Genomic DNA, 23055 nt, shown 5'->3' with positions numbered 1-23055 from the left:
ATCACATCCTAGTGAACCAAGGAAGAATGTGTGTGTGTGTGTGTGTGTGTGTGTGTGTGTGAGAGAGAGAGAGAGAGATCGATCAGAGGCAAGTCCACAGAATGACAGTAAATAAAAGAGAGAGAGAAAAATCTGAATCGGATCACCTAATAAAGCTTGTGGCATGAGCTGTTCCAAGAAATCTGTTTTTTGCAGGTACCATAATGATGAACAAAATATACGATGGGCCAACAATTAGTTCATTATTATGAACAGTAATACTGGATCAGATTAAGAGGGCCCTCAAGAGTTGATTACACCCACACAGCTTAGACAGGTTAGGATGTGGAAAGCATGAAGGAAGATGCTCCCTGGCTGATCTTGATATTCTCACAGTAGTCCCTAAAGATGTTATCTTCATAAAGAAGTGGAGTAGTAGCCAAGATCTTAATGTTAGAGATGAGGACATGTACTGAATGGAGAGGAAAGGCAGGATGGTACACTTGAGCATCCAGAAGGTCAAGAATAAAAGGCAAGGGCAGCAGGCATGGCTGCCCTGGGTATGCTACTGCCTTCCAATGATATGCCCACTTTCCTGGTATAGCCTTAGGTGCCTCTTCTACCAGAATTAAGGTTAATAGGCTGTAATTAACCCAGGTACTCTACAAGCATTAAGCAAATAAATTCATTGTTATAAATTCAACAATTACAAAGGTATTAATTTAACTATTGACACTTTTTTTTCTAATAGCCTGGCAGATAGCCATACACATCAACACAATGTGATATACTTAAAAATAAATACCAAGAGTATCTTTTTTTTTTTTTTTTTTTTTTTTTTTTTTTTTTGCGGTACGCGGGCCTCTCACTGTTGTGGCCACTCCCGTTGCAGAGCACAGGCTCCGGACGCGCAGGCTCAGCGGCCATGGCTCACGGGCCCAGCCGCTCCGCGGCATGTGGGATCTTCCCAGACCAGGGCACGAACCCGTATCCCCTGCATCGGCAGGCGGACTCTCAACCACTGCGCCACCAGGGAAGCCCCAAGAGTATCTTTTATTTTAAGGGTAACAGGACTCTAAACATATGCCATTGGAAGCCTAAAGAAGCCCTTGCCTAGCATATTTCTTATACATGCACAAAAATTCAAAATAATTGTGGGTGCATAAATGTGAACATTACTACTAGCATATCTATGGATGTGCTTTTTAATACTGATATGTCTCACTCTCCTAAGAAATGAACATTTTCTTTATAGAGCTGGGGAAAATGTTCCCTTGGGAAAATATAAGCACAAAAATCATTACAGAATACAGTGAACTTTCTAAAAATTGAATCACTTACTCAAAAGAAATAACAAATAGATAGCAAATTCTAATACTTTGTATTAGAATACAGAGCAATTGTTTTTAAAGCTGAAGCAACAGAGTCCATGGGGACAAATAATAATTTGATGTCAAGTATCCACATAAATAACGAGTCCTTCAACTTCATCTGCCCTCCTGACTGGGTTTTCCTTTAGGGTAATATGCTGCTTTCTGAGTTGCTCAAGTTTTTCTCCTAGAGTCATATGTAAGTTGAGATTTTCTAAAAAGGACAAAGGTCTTCAATCTGAATGATGTTGGACTCATGGAAAAAACAGCTGGCTTGATTCAAAATGCATAGCAGGGCTTCCCTGGTGGCACAGTGGTTGAGAGTCTGCCTGCCAATGCAGGGGACACGGGTTCATGCCCCAGTCTGGGAAGATCCCACATGCCACAGAGTGGCTAGGCCCGTGAGCCATGGCCACTGAGCCTGCACATCTGGAGCCTGTGCTCTGCAACAGGAGAGACCACAAGAGTGAGAGGCCCACGTAACGCAAAAAAAAATGCATACCAATCTAAATGTCCATTGACAGATGAATGGATTAAGATGTGGTACAAACATACAATGGAATACTACTCAGCCATTAAAAATGAATGAAATAATGCCATTTGCAGCAACATGGATGGACCTAGAGATTGTCATACTGAGTGAAGTAAGTCAGACAGAGAAAGACAAGTATTGTATGATATCACTCATATGTGGAATCTAAAAAAAATGGCACAAATGAACTTATTTACAAAACAGAAGTAGAGTCACAGATGTAGAAAACAGTCTTATGGTTACCAGTGAGGAAAGGGGGGAAGGATAAATTGGTAGATTGGGATTGACATATACACACTACTATATATAGAATACATAATTAATAAGAACCTACTGAACAGCACAGTGAATTCTACTCAATACTCTGTCAGGACCTATATGGGAAAATAATCTTAAAAAGGGTGGATATATGCATACGTACAACTGATTCACTTTGGTATACAGCAGAAATTAATACAACATTGTAAATCAACTATATTCCAATAAAAAATTAACTAAGAAAAACAAAATGCATAGTCATAACCTAAAGTATAAATGTCCATGAGTCCATACTGATATAAATAAATGCTTGAAAAAATAAATACGGGACATAGAAAAATCTCCTATGCAGAAGAATTCCAAATAATTTTTGTAGAAAATTAGCCCTCAAGGAAGTGGAGAATAAGTCCTTACTCCTTAATTGTGAGCTGTACATAATGACTTCCTCCCAGAGAAGACAGTATGAGAGGAAGGGAAAAATACCTTTACTTGGAGAAATCTGACAAACACTACCTCAGCCAGGTGATCAAGTGATATCAACAGTGATAAGTCATGTTGATAGTATATGTTTCTGCCATAGTGTGATGAAAATGGAACTTTTCCTCTCCAGTCTTAACTCCAATCTAATCATGAGAAAAATATCAGACAAATCTCAACTGGGAACATTCTACAAAATACCTGACCAGTGCTCCTCAAAACTATCAAGTTCATCAAAAACAAGTAAGGAACTGTCATAGCCAAGAGGAGCCTAAGGAGACAGGACAACTACAGGTAATGTGATGTCCAGGATGGGATCTCAAAACAGAAAGAGGACTTTAGGTAACAAATAAGGAAATCTGAATCAAGTATGGACATTGGTTAATAATAATGTATCACTACTTATTCATTTGTTGTGACAAATGTACCATACCAGTGTTAGATGCTAATCATAGTTGTAACTACGTGTATGGGCTACATGAGAACTCTTGGTACTTTCAAAATTTTTCTATAAATCTAAAACTGTTCTAAAATAAAAAGCTTATTTTAAAATATGCAGAGAATTATTAGAGAAAAATGCCCAGTAACTGAATATAGAGAATCCTGTGAAATAATAGGAAATATATAAATTGGTCTGTACCCCTGGTCCCTTGCACAGAACTCCTAAAACCCTTGTAATTTCTCAAGTGATAAGAACACTAGGAGAGCATTTTGTTCAAATATTTGGTCTTTGACCCCGGTGTCTGACGAAGAGTTCCTAAATCCTTTGGAATTTTCTGGGTGATGGGATTGTTTTATGTTCTAATGAGGTGGTCCTTGGTAAGCTCCTGGATGGGGGTTGGTCACCAGAAAGACCAAGCCATGATTAGAAGCTTGGAACTTTCAACCCTGACCCCCAGGGCTGAGGAGAGGGCTGGAAATGGAATTAATAGTCGATCATGCCTGCATGAGGCAGCATCCATCAAAATCTCACAAGTATGGAAATTTCCAGGTTGGTGAACATGTGGAGGTGCTGGGAGGGTGGTACACTTGGAGGGGACACAAAGTTCCTTGCCCTCCCCACATACCTGGCCCTGTGCATCTGATCCATCTGGCTGTTCATCTGTATCCTTTATTGTATCCTTTATTGTATCCTTTTATAATAAACTGGTAAACAGTAAGTAAACTGTTTTTCTGAGTTCTGTGAGCTGCTCTAGCAAATTAATCAAAACTGAGGTGGGATCATAGGGACCTTCCATTTACAGATCATCAGTCGGAAGCACAGGTAACAACTTGAACCTGAGATTGGCATCTGAAGGGATAAGGGCAGTCTTGTGGGACTGAAACCCTTAACCTGTAGGATCTGACATTATCTCCAGGTAGATAGTGTCAGAATTGAGCGCATTGTAGGACATCCAGCTGGTGCTGCAGAATTGCTTGGTGGGGTGGGGTGGGAAACACACATACACACATCTGGTGTCAGAAGTGTCATGAGTGTGGGAATAGTGTGAGAGTAAAGGGGAAATGCACGGGAGGAGGAGTGAGGTTTTCTTTACAGATTTCACTTGACTAAAGCCCACAGCTAGTAGTGAGATTTGAGGGCAATGCATACAGAATGGGATGAAAGAGGAAATATGGACCATGGAATATGTGGCTGAGGAAAACCTGAAAATTTTATAATGCAGGTCTTCAGAGAATCTATCTCTTAATTATTGATTCAAGGATTGTGTAATATCACACGTATGTATTTAAATCACTGTATGTTCTTTGGAAACAAGATTTTTAAAGTATTTCTCCTCTTGTGATATGTTACCTTGTATTATCTTCCCTTCTCCCCTAGAATACACGCTTTTGTGCTCAATCTTTCCCTCCCTGGTCCCATTCTCTCTCTCCGTCTCACTATCCCTATCAGCTTTGTCTCTTGATCTCCCTGTTTCACTTTCTGTCTGTCTCTCTCTCTGTCTCTCTCTCTCTCACACACACACACACACACTCTAGCATTTTTAGAGGCAACAAGGAGGTAAGAGAACAAGCTATTCTTTTGAGAAAAGTATAACGAAGATAATGAAAACTGGTCCCTCTCCTTTAATAGTGGACTCCTTATTTACATAAGACTATCTATTTAAAAGGACTTGGCTTTTATTATATTTTTGTCAGAGAAATATCAAATGAAGGATCCATTTGGAGAATGTGAAATAAAGTGAGCCATGCAAAATAAAAAACTCAAAGTCAAAAATATAAATAAATATCCCTATAAAATCCTTGATTAGATTCTTAAAATTTATCTCAGACAAGAAAATAATAATTTTTCTCCAGATTGTTTCTCCCTTCCTTTCCATGTTTACTGCCATTATGAAATTTCAATTCTTCTCTTCTCATGTGTACGATAATGCAGAAGGTTCCTGATTAATGTGTTTGCATTCTTTTCCTCCAGTTCACTCATGTCCAACAGACAAATTTATACTCCATACGTTTTCACCATTTCATCCCCAAGATCAAAATTGTCAACACTTAAAAGACACACTTCCAACTCCAATGCTCAACCAACCTTTCCAACCGTATCCCTCATTTTTCCCAACATGGTATGTATCATGCCAGTTGATTTGCTTATTAATTATTATTATTCCCTTGGGTTTTCTTGCCATTTTGCCTTTGCTTACTTCAGTTCTCCGTCTCATAATGCTGATGTCTACCTTAACAAATTCTAATCTTATATCCTCTCCGGATGCCTCTGATGTATTTTATGCCTACCTTACCTGTCATTTTGTTACTTAAGATCTGGCACCAAAACTTACTTCTTTTTGCTTCCCACACCTAGCACAATTCTTGAGCTATTACAGACATTTATTCTATAACCTTAAATGAACAAAGAACACATTTACGCATCAGCTCCCCATTTAGACTATACATTCCTCAAATACCAAGTCTCTTTTTTAACTGTGAAAGGTCTTAAATGTGCCTTATAAATAGAAGATGGACAATAAGTATAGGCTTAAGTTAAAAAACCCGGCAAAAGGCAAAGCATCCTATAAGCTGTATCACTTTCTGCCAGAACCTGGCCCTTCCACCTTACATTGTGCCATCTGCTGGCACTGTTCCCTTCACAAACCACCATCCTGCCTTTGCTTTTCTCAGACAGCCTGTGTATTAGTTTCTTTTTGATGTCATAACAAATTACCACCAACTTTGTGGCTTGAAACAACAAAACTTTATTATCTTACTGTTCCCTGGTTGGGAAGTCCAAAATGGGTCTCACTGAGCTAAAGTCAAGATGTTGGCAGAACTCTGTTCCTCTTGGAAACTCTGGCAGAGAATCCAACTCTTTGCCTTTTGCAGCTTCTAAAGGTGGCTCACATACCTTGGTGTTTGGCCCCTTTCCTCCATCTTCGAAGCCAACAACTACATCACTCTGACTTTGCTTCTGTTACCACATCTCCTCTGATTCTGACTCTACCTGGCTCTTCCCCTTTGAGTGACTCTTGTAATGAGGATGTGTGACGACCACTGCCTCAGTGATAGAAGGTAACTTCTTTTATATCTAGGTGGAGTTTTGCAGGAGTCCAGGGGAAAATTGATGACTAAAGAGACACATTTGGGGAGTCATCAGCAAGCAAATGACAACTGAAGCCATGACAAAGATATAACCCAGGAATTTATACGATAACATTGAGTATGCCCACTTACTCTAGAACTGATACTTTTTGTACACTATAGTACTTCTTGAAAAAGGCTGACTACAGATTGAAATGATGATGATCCTGTCTATTATTCATCTATGCTGATTTTTCTTTTCTCCAGGAATAATTCAGTGTGGAGAAAAGAAACACTGGGCAGAAAGAGGTAAAGGATGAGGCATAAGAAGGAAAACTTAGACTATTCTGTGTACCTTTCTAATCTTTGATGATGCCTGTGTAGAGAGAAACTTTTACTTTGTCCACTAAATCATTTCCAGCATTAAAATAAATACCCGGCAGGTAGTGGCCTGTTTATGCAGTATTCCCAAATCCTTGTGATCCTATGCTCCAGTATCCCAAAAAGAAAATAAATAACTGCCTCCTAAATGCAAAGAGGGAGAATTTAACACTTTGCTTTATCTCTCTATCAGGCTATAAGTATATTTTAAGTTTGTGAGTATCTAAAGATCAGAGATGGCCTTTCATTCTTATCTGTATTTTACAGTCACCCTAGCCTTCCACTTTGCACACAGCAATGGTATTGTATGCCTGAATGAATGAATTGATAGTTTTTATCTGGATGCTGTGAAACCACTAGTTTGTTACCTTGATAGATAAATAATTCCCTTTTTGTGGATTTTTAACTTTTCTGCGTGTTTTTCACAAACAATATAATATAATCTTCCATATCATTAAAAAATTCCTTTTTAATCTTATATTCTGCCATTTAGATAGTCTCTCCTCCCATGTGTCTTACTTTCTTATAAAAATAAATAGTAACTGAATACCTATGTGCCTGGGTCTTCATTCCTAAACATTAACATCTCCTATTCACTTCTCAGTCTCTTATGTTCCACCATTCCTTGGTCCAAGTCTCAATTTTTTTTAAAGAATTTCTTCTTCCTCTTTCATGTTGATTTATATTTTCTTCAATTCTTTCTTTTTCAGTTTTTTGTTATTTATTTATTTTATGAAATGCAAATTTATGGCATTAACTCAAAAAATCAAAATTTTATTTTATCAAAGTTATATTTATATATAGTTTAAGAAAAGAAAAATAGTTTTAAAGGTCTTATAATGTAAAACAGTGTTTTTCTATGTCCCTCCAGATCCTGGATATTTACTGCTCGTCAGAGGCAACCACTTTTGACTATTTTAGATGTTTCCTTTGGTATTTTTCTTTATATTCCCAAACGATATGCCTATTTGTTTATATGGCTATTTAATTTTTTAAAGTTTTTGATATCATCTTTTGGATCTCCAACTCTGAAAAATGAGGGATTAACTCTCTTATCCCATTTACACTCATACTTTCTTACCTATCATCTTCCCAAAAGTTACATGACAAATTTCATCATATGAATATTTGTGTTTACATTGAGTACCTAAATATTATTTACAGCTGATACGAGAGGTGTATTCTGATTGTATACCCTTAGCAATGTATCTTATTTTTTCTTGGAGTTAATAATTGCCTCTCGTTTTGGCTCACTTACTGTTTTGTGTTCTACTCACTAATTTAATACCACACTTCCTGCCAGAAATTTAAATCTTCTTTCAATATCTTCAAACAACTCAAGAAATCTTTCAGTTGCATTATTTTTCTTAAAAGACATACATCTCAGAGCCCTCAGCCCTTCTGTTCTAATTTGTACTGGTTATTCTCTAGGCTGCCTGGGAAGGAAAGTGTTAACAGCCAGTTTATAACTTTCATTTCCCTCCTAGGGACACCTAAGGCAAGCCTGACCTTTGTCAGGTCAGAAAGACCTTGAAATAATGCCTGAAATATAAATGTAGCTAAAAGATATATGAGGGTTCTTCAAGAACCACCATATATATTGATTATCAATCTAGGAATGCTTTCAACAGGATATACTTAGAATTTTTATTGTAAATAAACCTGCAATTTATAAATTAATGGGCTACAGCTGCATTGAGGAATGGAAATTAATGTAATCACATAATCAGAATATGACTTTGTGATAAACAAGGTTTATAAATGGAGAAGACCCTGAAACCTGGCAGCTTGCCTATGCTCACAAGTTCCTTGTTACTATAAAATCAAAATGGAAAAGGAGCACAGGAATTTGTGTCTCAAAGATTTAGGGACTCCCAGATAAGGATACGATAAACCCTGTGAGTCCCTTCTTGGTGTTCCTTGCCAATCATTACTAATATTTGTTGCTGGGTAGCATGTTTCCTCTGAGTCTCATTAGCAATTCAGTTCTTTTTGATCACACACTGTTACACAGCCACTGTCCTGTTCATTCTGTCAATGGGAATTCTCCTCATCTTTCTGTTGTGCTGAATTCCAGTTTCCTGATTCTTGCATCTTTCTCTTGCTGGTTACTCCCTCATTCTGGAAATAGATATCCTGGGCTTGAGTCTTGCTATGTTCACTTAATAGGTGTTTGATCTTGGGCATACTTCTTAATTTCTCTAGTCTCAAATTCCCTCATCTGTAAAATGGGGATAGTCATATTTTCTATCATAATAGACAGGTTGTGATAAATAAATGAAATATGTAAAGGACTGAGAAAAGTGCACGGAAAAATCGACCTGTATAAGTGGTGGCTATTATTATTGTTGATGGCATATATCCTGGACAAAGGTATGTGGGAGGGCCATTTTTTAAACCATCATACTGAAAACTTTATTCTTACTTCCTACTTGACATGGTGATTTAGTGGAGTAGGGAATTTCAAGTTGGAAAATATTGTCCCTCAGGTTTTTGAAGGTGTTTCTCCATTATTTCTAATTTCTGTTGTTGCTTTTGAGAAGACTGAACCCATTCTGAACCTAAAATTCTTCATGAAAACTTTTTTAAAAAAAATTATCTAGATACAGTAAAAAGTCTCTTTGTGTGCAGTGTTGGTGAATTTTGCAATGGTGTACCTTACTATGAATTTTTCTCTTTCATCTTTTGAGCATTTGGACAGATTATATATATATATATATATAGCCTCTCACTGCTGTGGCCTCTCCCGTTGCAGAGCACAGGCTCCGGATGCACAGGCCCAGCGGCCATGGCTCACGGGCCAAGCCCCTCCACAGCATGTGGGATCCTCCTGGACCAGGACACGAACCCGTGTCCCCTGCATCGGCAGGCGGACTCTCAACCACTGCACCACCAGGGAAGCCCGGACATAATTTTTTAATCTAGAACTTCATATTCTTCAATTTTAGAAAAAATTTTTGAATTATTCTTGAATTATTCCTGCTTCTCTTTTTGAATATTTCTTAAATTTGAATTAGTCATACATTGGCTTCCAAAACTGATCTCATTTTCTTCTCTGCCTTTTGTATTTTTCATCTGTTGTTTTCCTTTCTTAGAGTTCTACTTTAATTTCTTCATCTTTTTTACAATTTTTATTTCTCCTAATATATTTTTAATTTCCAAAGGCTCCTTTTTAATTCTCTGAATTTTTTAAATTGCATCCTGTTCTTGCTTCATAGTTGCATAAAAAGTATGTGTTTGTATATATGTGTATTTGTGTGTATATAATAAAATCCTCTGTATAAATACCTACACAAACATAGTTTTTCAGGTTAAATGTTCTCCTCAAATATCTAATAATCTTTGGCCATCCATTTATATTTAAGAGTTAGGTGCTAAAAAAACAATTGGAACCTATGGCAATCAACCAATTGTGAGGATGGTAGCACCTCTGGGTTGGAAGTGGTTGGAAGAGGGCCTACAGGAGCTTCTGAGATGCTGTTAATGCTTTATTATTTTTTGACCTGAGTGATAGTTGTATTAGCTTTTCTTTGTTATAACTGCAAACTCATTTTGTGGGGTTTTTTTCCTGTATTATATTTCAATATTAAAAAAACAAACAAACAAACAAAAAACTTCTACCTGTTCTGGGTTTTGACCTCACACTTTTCCCAGACTTCCATGATTACATTCACAGTGTTGACTCCAGATTCCAGTCCTTTAGCTTGATCTCTCCAGAATCTCTGATTTGATGCTTCAACTTCCTTAGGCAGGGCTCCACATAAGTGAACCATGGTGCCATAAGTTCGTCTTGACCAAAATAGAACTTATTATTTTACCTTTCCACTGCAAAAGATTAACAGATATTTGACTTTTTCAACTCCCACATTTCTCCCCATTTTAATCCATTACCACACCCTATTAATTTGCCCTTCATGATTTCTGGAAATTTTGACTTCTTTCTTTCTACTTCTATTGTTCTGCCTTAGATCTGAGCAATCAAAATGGCCTCCTAACCTTGCAGACTATTCTAAATATATCTATCATGTTTTGATTACTTTAACTTTATCATTAGGGGTAGAATTAAATCCAAACTTAGCCTGATAAATTGAGATCCTTTAGGATTTCACCCTAGTACACTTTTCTGATCTTATATTTTGATACCTCTCTTAACTGACCCACAAGCTAGCTCTCACCATAGAACTACTGTATCCACTGTAGTGGGTGTAACACTTAACCTCTGTTGTCCTAGTTGACTTCTGTTTTTCCTTCAGAGTGTACCTCAATTGTCTAGGTCAGTTTTTTTTTCAGTTTGTTTGTGTCTTTTTGTTTTGTTTTGTTTTATGTTGATACAGGTTCTCCTAGAGATGGTTATTTCCTTTCCTTGAGAATACCTGTCTCCATTTGCCTTTTGAATACTCTAATTGTTGATACTCTGTTGGGGGTGAGGATTGAAGAGACAGTGATTACTGTAAGTTATGATAACATTCTTCAAAGAAAAAAGGTTTGTTGAACAATAAGGATATACCTTACATTTAAATTTCAGATTTATGGGAGAGGGAAGGGTAAGCTGGGATGAAGTGAGAGAGTGGCATTAACATATATACACTATCAAATGTAAAAGAGATAGCTAGTGGGAAGCAGCCACATAGCACAGGGAGATCAACTCTGTGCTTTGTGACCACCTAGAGGGGGGTGGGATAGGGAAGGTGGGAGGGAGATGCAAGAAGGAGGAGATATGGGGATATATGTATATGTATAACTGATTCACTGTGTTATATAGCAGAAACTAACACACCATTGTAAAGCAATTATACTCCAATAAAGATGTTAAAAAAAAACTTCAGATTTATAAGTATCAGTGACTAAAGAAGAACAATTGAAGAGAATGGCAAGTAACTAGTAAATGCTGTGATTAGAAATCCCCAGCTGGTTGTAGCCTTTTAAAATGATGTAAAAACTCAGCATCTAAATCGTATGGCTAAGACATTACCATGAAAAACATCTTCTGATGTCAAATCAAAAATACTCCTACCTGAGTGGGATGAAAGTTTCTGAGAGAATAATCAGAATACGACTGGAAAATACCATACCACAAATTTGGTGTCATGATGCCTTTACAATTCTTTATAACTATAAACCATTTAATGTTGTCCAATAAAAGCTCAGAAAAGGCTGAATAGCATGCAATTTTCTTTGGCAAAAATAAAAGCCTGGTTTAAACACAGTGAAAAGGTTCGTATGGGTTCAAAAGGGGTGACAAAGACACAGTTTTTTGCTATCATTGGCCTGCTATCAACTTTGGTGTCCAAAACAAATGAATCTGTATGGAAGTAGTTAAAAGGCTGAAGTGAACTAGTCCAATTCCTTTTAAGATATTATTGCTACACTCTCCTCCCCCATTTGAAATCTGTGTTGGGAGATAGAGACCACTTCAACTCAATGAGTCACTTCTACTTCCTAGCCAGAACAATTAAACTTCTTGTATAAAACATGACCTGAAGCCTACCCTTCACCACATCATCCCACCTCAAAAATCCCAGGGGTCATCTCTGACATTTAACAGCTCGCAAATTCAATTTCTTAGCTGATGAGGCCAACTTCATGCTTTTACAAATGAATATGAGGTTATTGCAAATTTTCTTCTTCAACATTTTAGGTAATATATAAAATGTGTTGTCAGTTCGACTGCCAGCCTGAATAACATTACACACGCCTCTTTATCATGATGGAGATAGTATTTGTAAGTCAGCGGCATGGAGAATGAGAAAAATCTTCCATCCTCCACTCTGCCTTCTACATCCATCGACTCCCAAGGAAAGATAGAAAGAAAGGAAAAAAGGAAGAAAAACATAACCCAGTAAGTACAGCTGTATGGTCACTCTAGCCAGTATTCCTGCACTATCTTACCAGTTACTGAAACAGTTAATGCATTTTGCAAATTTGTTGCATCTTTATTGTTAGCAGCTGAGCAGCTTTTCCCCTCCTTCTCTCAATTGTTATTGATCTTTTGCCATAGTTTGCCTACAGTCCCCTAACAGCATTAGCTCATTTTTACTCCAGTTTTGCAGATTAGCTCATCTGGGTTATGTTTTTTGGTATGTTGGTGTTAAGTGTTGAATACATCTTAATTTTTCATTCGTAAAGGCATTCTCAAGTATAACAGGTATTTAGTGAGTTTGATCTTCTTGTACATCATGTGTTTGACCTTCATACCAGAAGGGACTCCCAGATTTTCATTTATTCATTTTTTGGTATCTATAGCAGATGGATTTATATGGAAAGGGAGAGGGGGCTTTATATTACTTTCCTTTATTTCTCAATTGTTTCTGAAGGCCACTCTCTCCTGGAATGTATAGTTGACATTATTGTAATGAGGGTTCTATTTCCATCCAGTTTCCATGGAAACAGTGCAGCTTCCTACCCCCAACCCATACCAATGTACACAGTGTTTATGCAGTCTAATTGTAATTTTAGTTGCCACTACTTTTTCCCACTTATCTCAGTTTTAGATCTCAGAGTAAATAAGAAGTCTAGTGCCATCCTGTTTCTGAGCTTTTTCTTTTAGGTACTTGAAGCATCATCTCTAGATTTCTATCACTATTTCTATTTGTATCTTTGTCTTTATATCTTTATCTCCATCTGTGTCTACATCTACATTACCATTTATCTATCTACCTGCAGTATGGGTGTACAAGTTTACTAGCTACCTGTAAGGGACTGGATGAAAAAAGTGGAGCAGGACTCAGATCCTTTCCCTCAAGAAAAGCTGAGAGTAAGAGGCAGAGTTGTTAAAAAAAAGACACATTTCAATCAAATGGAGTAAGAGTGGGAATAAACAAAATGGTATGAGAGCCCATAGAAAAGACTGATTAGCTCTGCTTATGAATTGGGGAAGGTTTCAGAGTGGGTGAAACTTGCTGACAGATGAGTAGGAGTTTGCAAAACAGAAATAGGGGTGGTGGTATTAGACGTAGAACAGTATGTGCAAAGGCATACTTAGTTAAATGTTTGGTGTGTTTGGGGAACAGCAAGAGAGCTGGGGTGGCTGGAGTTTGGGTTGTGTGGGATGTAATGGCACCAGCCCAGGCTACAGGGATGGAAAAGACCTATGAGCTCATAGGTCCTTTTCTCCATCTCTTCCTTCTCTATCTCAAAGCCAAAGTGTCCACGGTGTTCTCATCCATGGTTGGCCCAGGAAAATGGATTTAATCTCTTTGAACTAAAAGAAAGGAGGTCAAGAATGGAGACAGGCTAGAAGCCAGGTCACAACCTTTCTTCTCAATAGCCGAAAACACTGGTTTTACATGTGAAGGCCTGTGTGCTTTTTAAATTTGAGTTACTCAACGTTTAGGTAATGTGCTATTTTTACTCTGTTTGCTAAAGTCAGCCATTCCTCATCCTTAAATCCATTTCTCTAGATCTAAAAAAGGATAAAATGTCATTTGATGTACCTTCATGAAATTGCACTTGACTTATTTGAGATTCAGTTCTGGCATTAAGATGAGTGATGAAAAACAAATTATTTATTGAGTCTTTCCTCTTTCCCCATGTACACAGTCAAAACATATTTCCCTCCCCCCGAGCAACTAAACAAGCTCTATTATACCTCCACTAGGGGACAATTTAATTTCTTATTCCATTTTGCCCAAGCATGACTGCATGCCTTTTAATTATAAAAGGTATTCCATTGCAGTGATGGCAAGGGAAATTACATAATTGTAATTCCAGATAATATTCACTAGATTTCTTATTTACAAAAATATTAAAATTGTGCTTCAAGAGATAGCAAGAGATTAGTTCATGAGATTCTTTTACCAAGAGTCCTAGAAACTTTAAAGAGCCAAATACATTTTTTTTCTATTTGTAAATACTAAGTTAATTACTAAGTAGGTATTATACTTTGTAAGATATCAAAAAATGAAATCCAAGTTACCCTTAATAATTAAGTTAAGAGCCACAGTTAGATTTCAAAGGTATGACAAACAGTGTCACAGGAATAATCTAGTAATATGTGTTGAAATAAGAAATCCAAAAGGAAAACTGGATTTTCGTTTCATTTTCTAATGAAAGCAAAATTAAAGACAACTTTTGGATTTCCAATTTCCTAGAAAGAGCATTGAAAATTATATAGTCTTTTCTCTTTTTCTAAGGAGATAATTAAGAATAGAAAATTACTATACTTTTAGGCCATCAATTTGATTTTTTCTGTTTCTTACTACTCTGGCTTCTACTGCTGATAACCCACTTAATATTGTCTATTTTTATTTTAAAATAAAAAACAAATTAAGACTACTGTGTGTATCAACTAAGGATTAATCTCCTATCCCCTCAATGGCAGAGAGGTAATACACAGCAGTGATTAAGAGTTATAAGCATTAACAGACATGTTCAGATTCAAACTTTGCTGCCTTGAACTTCAGCCAATTACTTAAAATTTTCTCTGGCTCAATTTCTCTTCTCTCTTATAAAATAGGATTAATGTTGCCTATCTCCTGGAGCTATTTTAAAGCTTATATTGAATGTATGAATGTATGCAATTGACAAAGTGCCTGGCACAAAGTAGTAACTCAGTAAATGATTGTAACATAAATTCTTACACACACACAAATATGTATATGTGTATTAAACCTCATACTATGAGGGACTAACAATGAATGAATCTATGTTTATAATGTTTTGTTCTTTCTTCTTTTACTTTGTTATATAATTATATAAAATCTCTAAGGGAAAATGAACACAGGATAAGTAAAACATAATCCTTTAATAGAGTGTTATGAGCACTAATAATGATGAATTGCATTGTGTGTTACAATAATTTTGAATAGACAATTATATATCATGAAAAATACTTTTGAGATTTATATCTTCATCTTGATGTGAAAAATAAATTTTTATTTTTTATTTAAAAATAAATTTTATATTAAAATAAATATCAAGTCATAGAAGATTGTGAGTGAGAACACTTTAAAAGTTATATTTTTTAAAAAACTATATTCTGTTTCATATTTCTAGTTTTCTGCACTATATTATCTTATTTGGCTAGATATGCTTTATAAGAAGAATTTTGCTTCATGCCATATGCATGAGATTCATTAGTGTTTCAGCTGATTAGCCATCTATTTCATACATAAAAACTGAAAAATTGTAAATATTTTGTTGAAAACTTTAAGTGGATTACATATTTCCCCATCTTCAGAAAGATAATATTTTGAACCCCATTGAATGCTTTTGTGATTCAGAGCCATTGCAATAATATGCGATGATGACATCAGAAACGGACTATTTCGCATGCTCTGAGAGTCCTAGATTTTTATACTTTTAAAATTTTAGTGTCTCCCTTTCACCATGTTTCTGTTCCTATCATGCCATAGCCATGAACATTCTGTCTTGCTGTCATTGAGTATAAGAGATGAATTGTCCCACTTCCACTTCCAAAAGCTCTATTACCTATTTTATATACTTGTGCATCAACAGATTATTAGAAAAGAAAGGAATTAACCCTCAATAAATACCCCACGGACTTCTCTGGTGGCGCAGTGGTTGGGAGTCCACCTGCCGATGCAGGGGACATGGGTTCGTGCCCCGGTCCGGGAGGATCCCACATGCCGCGGAGCAGCTGGGCCAGTGAGCCATGGCCCCTGAGCCTGTGTTCCACAATGGGAGAAGCCACAGCAGTGACGGGCCCGTGTACCGCAAAAAAAATTAATTAATTAATTAATTAATTAATTAAACAAACAAATAAATAAATACCCCACATATATTATTCCGAAGAATCCTAATTACCTACCTATGAAGTAGGGGTAATAATTAGTACTAATTTTCAGATGAGCAGAGACTGAAGTGGCTCAATCATCTGCATATGCTCATTTATGACCCTGTGAGAATGGTGTCTAAAGACAATGTGTATGTGGTTCTCCTCTGTGTCAAGTATATGAGTACCACTAATTTCCTCAAGACCATTATTTTCCATTCTTCGTGCTTCTCCTGCTACGACCCAGATTGTTGATGTTGCTGGATGTGTAAATATTTCTCCCATAATGTGGTACATAGAGTTTAGAACTCACTCTCATGTTTTATGAAACTTCTCCCTTTTTGAGAAAATAGGGATGGGCAGTGAAATCCTATGTACTTTTTTATAGATTACTAACAAAAATAATAATGATACTGATAAAAATATAAGCACAGTATTAAAATAAATTTATATTAAATAAATGTCATGGAAAATATTGAACTTTAGAAATAAGATAAAAGGGAATTTGATGGAGGGAATACTAAGGAAAAGATTGTAAAGAAGAAGGCTGCTCGGTTATAGAGACAAGGCTAAAAGGCATAAAAATCAGGGAGAACCATGCAATAAGCACTTCTTAGAGCATAGCCAAACTGAGCCAGGAGAAAATAAATGGGGGTGACTGGGCATTGGGGATCATGGTCTATTCCTTCATGCATTCAGCTGGGTTGGTGTGCTTTGCATTCTGTTGCTGTGACTATATGGCATGAAATATTAACCCATTGGGAAAAAATTGTAAATAGACAGCAAAACTTCCACAGTATCCTGATATCATTCCCTTACTTCCTAATAGTCTATCACTAAGTTATGTATCAGAAACAATTATTGTACTAGAGTTGGCTGTAATGCTTTCATAAGTGAATGACATGGTATTGTCTTTTTTTTATATCAAATATCTGGAAGTATGACTGTGTGACCACCAAAAATATAAAAAGGCAATGCATTGGGAGAGTAAATTGGAAAGTCCTATGATTTGACAAAATACATACATCTTTCAAACAATCGTATTGATAGTGTTTTGCCCCAAATGGTTAGATTTATAAAAGTATTCCTGGGATGTTAAAAACAAAAATCCTGTGTGTGCCACATGCTGGTTCCTTGGGCTTTCAGGAGTGTGAAGGGATCAGTGCATGACACAGTCTCTCAGGAGGGGATTTCATTCAACACCTGCCATTAGCAAAGAAACTCCATGCTGTGCTCCAGCATTTACTAAGCCTTTACTGAACATTCATTGCATTGAAGGCCCTTCTTGATGCTGCCGCATGCTCTAATCATGTTGGCACCATGTTTTAGTGGAGATCAGGTGCACTGAATAGAGTAGAAGGCATTTCTGTCCTCCAATGGGGATGGTAAGAGCATGGCTAGTTGTTTTAAGACTGTGTGATTTTAAGCAAGTTATTTTATATCTCCAAGCCTTACTTTCCTCAACTGCAATATGGGGACTAATAAGTCCCTGTAATCCCTCATAGTTATTTCAAAGTTAATTTGTAAAAATGAATATGAAGTGCTTCGTGGAAAAATTCACAACCACAACTTAATGAAAGGTGATGGTGGTGATTACTATTACTACCGTTAGAGTTACTGATTATTACGTGGATTTTGATATGCCAGCTGTCAAATGATGTGTCCTGTATCAAAACTAATCCTCCCAAACACTATGGCATCCTGTTTAGCTAAAGCAGAATTGTTCAACTAGTTTACAACGTCAAGGTCATAAACTTATCTCAACAAATTTATCGAATATTTACTAGGTGTGAGGGTTTTTGCTAATGCTGCATAGAGAATAATAAAACTTGTTTTTTACTCTGAATGAGCTGACAAATGAGTGGAAAATACTAAGTAGAAATTCATGTTACAGAGCTAAAAAAGTGAACATGGTAGAGAGAGCATGGATTGTAGAGCTTGATATATCTAGACTCAAAAATTTGCCCCATCGTTGACCCCTGAGAAAGTTGACTAAACTCTAGGCCTCAGTTTCTCTCACCTCAGGTAACATGGACCTACCTTTGGAGAATTAAAAGTAAAGTGTGTAAAAGGTAGGCACTTTTGCCGCACCTGACATGTAGTGTCACTCAACGAATGTAACAATTCCATAAAGATGAAGCAGATAATTTTGATGGGAACAGATTAAGGAAGGATTTTTATGTAGAAGATGGGATTTGAAATTGGTCTTTAGCTGAAAGATTGTTCTAGTGTCATCTATATGTTAATGTTTCATTTTTTAAATTTTTTTCTCATTTCAGTGATTAGTTTTAAATAATTCAAGATTATTTAAGAGGTCAAAAGTAAGTCCATTCAAATTCAAAAAGTTCAGATCAAAAATTTAAAGTTGACTTCAAAAAAAAAAAAAGACTCAATTAATCTGAGATGTATACAGTCAATGTAGATCCCTGTAGCCCTAACGTGCATTTAGGAGGCCTTAGCTCCTACCTGGGGGAGCTCCTTGCTCAGCTCACTGGGAACCACATATTTGCCCAGCTCCCTCTGGCTGTGTTAAGAGCATTTGGCCCTGGTCAGAGCACAGCTCTGCACTCCATGGAAAAGAGACTGCAGGACAGGAGTTACAGGAGTTCTGTGATTGATTTCTCCGTTTTCTTTCTTTCATTTTTTCTTAAAGAGAGAAAAAAAAAAGTGTTCTAAGAGAGACACAAGGCTCAACAAGTTGCGTCTGGGATTTATTCCCGGTATTACTTGGATTTTCAAGAATTTTTGGAAATCTTGCCTTTCAGCCACAGCACTCCTCAGCAGTATGGATTATTTGCCAAATTCATTTCAAGCTCTTGAATTTACAGTTAAAAGAGAAATAAAAAAAAGTCTTTCATTTGTTCCTAAGCTGTTTATTTTGCTTGTAAAACCAATCATAATGTCTACCCAATAAAAAGAGAAATGCATGAAAGTTATAGCTCCAGAAAAGTTAACTGTTGAAGCCTGAAATTTCCCCAGGCAAAGCCAGAAGTCATTTTACTGAGACAGAGTTTTCTCTTTGAACTTGGGAGGGCACAAGCAACATCCTCGCTGAGAAAATTCTCCCTTTATCCTTCTTTAGAATTCTCCTCTTTAAGAAAGAGTGTGGTTAACCTCGGGATTGGAATGGCTGGTCTCTTAGGGCTTGAGCCATAGAAAACTGGTAGCAACCTTCTGTTACTTTCTAGCACCAGAAAACAACTTAGAGCCCAGCTTGGTGTGATGCTCTGTGGTGTGGCCTGGCCAGCGTGGTGGCTGGGTATACACTGTGACTATGGCTGTGCTCCGGGTCCTTCCCCCTCTACCCCTATGTCCCTGCCCTGTCCCACGATCACCCTTCACCACCTTTCCGCGTGGCTCATACACACACCGCTACATGGCAGGTTGGCCAGCTGCGAGTCTGGAGCCAGAGATACTAAAAATGTTATAAAATGGACTTTTTCCCCTACGAAATGCCCAGCGCAAGGCTGATATACACGCTGAGAAGCAAAATCCTAAAGGAAATGAGGCAAAACACAAAAGCCAAACCTAAAAACTACACCATCCAATTCATTTCAGACCTACTAAGACCAGCACTGGCCATTTGGGATCCTGTTTTGCAGAAAATCTGGACACAAATCAGGGTTTTTGTTTCTTGGGTTTAAAAACTTTTCATCACTTTTTCCTTCTAGCATTGAAAATACAACACTAACTACTTTACCAGGAGAAGCAAAAGTGTTGGAAAAATAATTTCGCCCCTGCCAGCGCCTGCTATTGAGATCAGTGCCCCTTCCAATTTGTTCCCGACTCTCCGAATATATATTGTTTTCTCATTGGGAATTTTCTCTTTAGGTAAAGATGAAGGCAGAGCATCTGTGACACAAACAAATTGGTAAATAAATTAACTTTACACGTGGAAGTTCTGCTCTTGAGGACTGCTTTCCCTCTTGACTTTCTAGTACCCTCTGTGGTTTGGGTGACCATTTCCCTGGTGGGAGAGCCCCTGGGGAAGGGGCTGGAGGCTCCTCCCCATCCCCTCCCTCAGATGGGGCCGAGCCCATACTTCTGACTTTATCATGAAATAAAACACATTAAGTACATTCTTTTCATCTTCAGAACACACCGTTAAGTCTTCATCCCTTAATTCTTCTTGTGGGGTGGGTCACTGTTTACACATCTCCAACCCCCTCTCTGTAACTCTTTTTACTACCTACCCTTCACTTGTCTCACGTCCCCTTTTACTGAAACTGAGGCATCAACTTGTAAAAAACAAAAACAAAACACAACAAAAACTAAAAGACAGAGTCAAAAGGAAAATGCTCTCAGTGCTGTCAGACACGGTCCTCTCGGCCTTCTGTGTTGTGGAGAAGTCTGGACCACTCAACTTCTCTCTCACTGGTTGAAAGTGTGATCCTCACAGCACAGCAGAGGCATCAGAATGGAAATATGCTCTTGGAATGAGGAGGATGTATTTCTTCAGATAAGAATTTAGGGAAATATTTCAGGGCAGGACTGTGACCTCAGAAAGACCAATGTCCTATAATAGCAGAGGGCATCGAAGTCCATACCGTGGTGTTTTTCACGCCTGACTCAACCACTTGTTCAAGTGTGTCCTTGAGGAAGTTACTTAACTGCTCTAAGTCATAGTTTCCTCACGTGCAAATTGAGCATAATAACACCCCTCTTACCTCATGGGTTTGTTGAAAAGATTTAGCGAGATCAAGGATGTAGAATGCTTAGCACCACGCCTGGCAGAGAGAAAGAGTCCAATAGACATGAGCTGAAGTTGGACTATGGTGTTGAATTCACATGCTGGTTGGTGCCTTTTTGCAAGATAACCCTGGTATTCCTGAAGATCTATTTGCACTTTAACACAAGGCGGTGGGACAGAGTGCACTTAGCTTACGTTTCACAGAAGTCGATTTAATATTATTCCTTCATACATAGCAGGTCTACCGCCATGAACCAATACGGTTTTTGAGCTCTATCCCTCTCAGGGTTATTTGGGGACTGAATGAGATAACATAATCAAATTATTCAGCTGATAGTAGGCTCTCAGGAAATGTGACTTTCTACCCTACAGTTTTTATCCTTATAAGCAGGGATAACTTAGAAAATCCCATGATTGAAAAAGTTCTTTTCTGTATTTGCTTCATGTCCTTTTTTTAAGAAACCTTTTGATAAACCAGAGTATCGATGACAGAAATCAATCACTTGGTCAGTAACAGTGATGTATAAGCACTCTGATGCCTGAAATTCCCCAATTCCCCAATGTGTCAATGTGATTTGCAAGGTGGGGCCAACAAGATTTACACATCATATTATTGTGAGAACTGAATGGGACAGTATGTGACAGATGCGTAGAATAGTGCTTGATACATATTAAATTTTATCATAAGTGTTATTACTTTTATGATTAAACTAGAATATTAAAAATTTTTAAACTGTATTTCATTGCCTTGTTCAACTACATTATTCTTCTATAAAGTATTTTAGCACTTATTAGACAGTTTCTGATACATAATTATGTGATTTCTCCATCTACACTTGTTTTACCATATATGGTGTGACAGTTAATTTTATGTTACCTTGGCTAGGCTATGGTACCTACATATTTGCCCAAACAATAATCTAGACGTTGATGTCAAGGTACTTTTTAGATGTGATTAACATTTACCAACAGTCGACTTTAACTAAAGCAGATTATCCTCCATAATGGGTGGTTCTCAACCAATGCATTAAAGACCTTAAGAGCAAAAACTGAGGTTTCCCCAGCGTAGAAGGAATTCTGCCTCAAGACTGTAGCATCACTTACCACTGGAGTTTCCAGCCCGCTGACCTACTGTTTGAATTTTGGACTGAAGACTGAGACACCAACTATTACCTAAACTTCAAGCCTGCCACACAGCTAATACATACCAAACCCCACAGTCGTCTGAGCCAATTCCTTAAAATCTCTCTCTATACTTTTATAACTATCTATCTCTTTTTTTAACATCTTTATTGGAGTATAATTCCTTTACAATGGTGTGTTAGTTTCTGCTTTATAAAAAAGTGAATCAGCTATACATATACATATATCCCCATATCTCCTCCCTCTTGCATCTCCCTCCCACTCTCCTTATCCCACCCCTCTAGGTGATCACAAAGCACAGAGCTGATCTCCCTGTGCTATGCGGCTGCTTCCCACTAGCTATTATACATATGGTAGTATTTATAAGTCCATGCCACTCTCTCACTTCATCCCAGCTTACCTTTCCTCCTCCCCGTGTCCTCAAGTCCATCCTCTATGTCAGTGTCTTTATTCCTGTCCTGCCCCTAGGTTTTTCAGAACCTTTTTTTTTTTTTTTAGATTCCATATATATGTGTTACCATACTGTATTTGTTTTTCTCTTTCAACTAACTACACTCTGTATGACAGACTCTAGGTCCATCCAGCTCACTACAAATAACTCAATTTTGTTTCTTTATATGGCTGAGTAATATTCCATGTATCTGTGTGCCACATCTTCTTTACCCATCGTTCTGTTGATGGACACAGGTTGCTTCCATGTCCTGGCTATTGTAAATAGAACTCCAATGAACATTGCAGAACATGACTCTTTTTGAATTATGGTTTTCTCAGGGTATATGCCCAGTAGTGGGATTGCTGGGTAATATGGTAGTTCTATTTTTAGATTTTAAGGAACCTCCATACTGTTCTGCATAGTGGCTGTATCAATTTACATTCCCACCAACAGTGCAAGAGGGTCCCCTTTTCTCCACACTCTCTCCAGCATTTATTGCTTGTAGATTTTTTGATGATGGCCATCCTGAATGGTGTGAAATGATACCTC

The sequence above is a fragment of the Hyperoodon ampullatus genome (genome assembly GCF_949752795.1).
Source record: "Hyperoodon ampullatus genome assembly, chromosome: 2".
Classification (NCBI taxonomy): Eukaryota; Metazoa; Chordata; class Mammalia; order Artiodactyla; family Ziphiidae; genus Hyperoodon; species Hyperoodon ampullatus.
The sequence above is the reverse complement of the archived record's forward strand: the minus strand, read 5'-3'. Positions refer to the sequence as shown.